Raw genomic sequence first — 2,592 nt, 5'->3', positions numbered from 1 at the left:
ATATATATATTGAGCTACTTTAAAGGACCATCTCATACAGACAATGTTACAAAACTCACCATCATCTCTACAAATATATTTGTCCATCATCTTACCCACATGCTGAAACTGCAAAAACAAAGGAGCTGGCATGTCACACATGTCTTTGCGCTTTTGTATGAGTGTGCAAACTGATAACTGCTACTTTTACTACTATTATTACAGGATTTATATAGCGCCAACAGTTTGAGCTTTACAATATAAGGAAGACATTACAGATACAATACAATTCAAGACAAGATGGTTAGGAGGGCCCTGTCCATGAGAGCTTACAATCTACTATGTTGGCATATCGCATACTCTTTAAATTAAAGTGCACCTTTTCTTTCGGAGTTACGATTATCAATGATATCGACAAATGTAAAAAAAAGGATTCTAGTTCTAGACTGCTGTAATAATCTGTAACTAGATGGAACAGATGAAATCATGTGGCCAAATTAAAGTTCGAAACAACATCTTCAACAAGCAACAATTATACTAGCTGTCAGATTTCAATATTGGATCTCAATATCCATGAGACAAAGAAAGATAAAATAGTGCTTCCCTGTATTGTGACTCTTCCACATAAAGGAGCAGCCAGACCTGATGTCTCCAGAAAGGGTTAAAAATAGAACAGCTTGTGAACAAACAATTTCTAGAGAAACTCTGACAATCATATAATTAAAAGCTTCCACTTACATAAGGATTCCTGAAAACTTTGATAAACAAAGAAGAAAAAAAGCGATTCATGCCCAAGCATTGTTTCTACAAATCCTTCTGTGTAGGACCAAGCATCCTTGCAGCACTACAACTTTGCAATATTTATCATGCAAGCTAGGGGCTGAAAAAAAACTGAAAGGATGTAAGCTTTGCAAGAGACCTTGGAGGTTTGCACAGAGCCTACTAAGATAAATGTTTATCAGTTAATTCAAGTGCTCGGAGCGAGCCAGACAGAGTCCTGAGACAGATCCATGGCTGCTGAGTCTCCCCTACAGAGAAAAATCACTTTATTTCTGCAAAGACGGGAAGAAGCAAGATCACCCCAGCGTCTAACTTCAAAGAACCAAAATGTTATGAGATGTAACCTTGATATTTGTACACAACCAAAAAAATGACTGATATTTAAAGAGATTGGATAGTAAATGTCATCCTGTTGGATGCAAGTGTCAACAGAACCAGCCCCCAGTACACATGGCCCAGCTGGCTGGGAGAAATGCATGCAAACATATTGGATGTGGACATACGTACAGGAGTGAAATGCAGAGCAGAGTGCAGTACTCTTGCAATGACACTTCATAGGGTCTCTGCTTTAGTGTTGAAGAAGGCTGATTATACAGCATCTCTATACACACCCAGGGTTACAATTAGCATTGTAAATTCTATTGCAGTGCTAAATATATCTGCTCTCTGTCCTTCCACGCTTATGAGTCGTAAATAACCACTAAAATATCATGTCAGTACTGCAAAAAGACACAGACAACAGTGCAAAGAACAGGGAATAAGAAAGTCTGCAGCCCCCGCAGGGTCTGCTACATCTGGCCCCTAAATGCTGCATTAAACACCTGCTGTCCTGCCAGTCTTTGCAGCTCTCTATGGCACAAAGTCATGCATGCCCAGGCAGTAATTAAAGACTTGCTTTTACAACAATACTGTAACACTGAGCTGCCAATGCCCATGTCTGTTGGGGTTCCAAATTGGGCTGAAATTCACCATGGACTGAGACTGCAGACAATCAGCATTTGTCTGCAATGCCCCACACCTTATATAACAAACAAGAACTTTAACTGCTGTGAAACCTCCTCCATGGGGAACTCAAGGCCGTGGGGAGTACAGGGCAATTGGGAACATGCTGATAGCAAGAAATAACTTAGGACAAGGATCATGCAATAGGAAATGTGCTTTTCAGGCCCTCGGGGCTGGCTGGATTAATGGCACGCATTACTATTAATAGGGATATGAAATCACCTGACAAGTCTTCTGGAGGTGCTGCATATTGTAGGTAATGTTCCCAGCCACTCTCCTAGACTTCAGCCTAGTTCTTCCTGGGATAATACCCCCCTCCAAACTCATCTGCTCATTTAACACTACATCTACCAGCCTGCCCATACACACATCATCATCATCATCATCACCTCTCTCTGGCAGACACAATTCTGCATTGCAGGCTAGTCCAGCCATGACAGGGTTACAGGATTAGGGACCACACTGGTGGAGGAGTGATGGGGATTGCTTCCACTCACCTATTGTGTTTCAGCAGCAGCAGAGTCCCAAACAAGTCATGGACCGACTGGGCTCTCACTACCAGAGCTGCTCTCTCCGCTTTGCACTGTTTAAAAAAACAAAAAGGAATCCTAGTAGCGCTGCCTGTGGCCGTCTCGCAGCAGAACTACCGTGGGACCCAATGAAGATCTCCGCATGGACCGCTCGTGATAAAGTCCCTGTGACAGATGACAGGTGGGATCCTCCAGTCCTGGTGCTGATCACAGAGGTCTCCTGTCATTCATGGTAGGGAGAAATGAACACTGACAGCCCTCTTCTCCCCTCCTCCTCTTCTGCCCCCCGGGGCTGCTCTCC

At 43.0% G+C, this 2,592-nt stretch overlaps 1 protein-coding gene across 3 annotated transcripts in view; it reads right to left on the bottom strand.

Annotated features, from left to right (window-relative positions):
- The window catches only part of MEGF11 (multiple EGF like domains 11), a 434,557-nt gene extending 432,196 nt beyond the window's left edge, over positions 1 to 2,361 (bottom strand). For 2 of the 3 annotated variants that reach the window (XM_018552848.1, XM_018552849.1), the window contains exon 1: positions 2,259 to 2,361. The gene's annotated coding sequence lies outside the window, so the exon portion shown is untranslated. The remainder of the gene's footprint in view (positions 1 to 2,258) is intronic. The other variant, XM_018552850.1, reaches the window with a different exon arrangement.
- Between the last annotated feature and the right edge of the window lie 231 nt (positions 2,362 to 2,592).

Source organism: Nanorana parkeri, unplaced genomic scaffold, assembly GCF_000935625.1.
Source record: "Nanorana parkeri isolate BGI_ZX_2015 unplaced genomic scaffold, ASM93562v1 scaffold98, whole genome shotgun sequence".
In the NCBI taxonomy this organism is placed as follows: Eukaryota; Metazoa; Chordata; class Amphibia; order Anura; family Dicroglossidae; genus Nanorana; species Nanorana parkeri.
The sequence above is the reverse complement of the archived record's forward strand: the minus strand, read 5'-3'. Positions and strand labels throughout refer to the sequence as shown.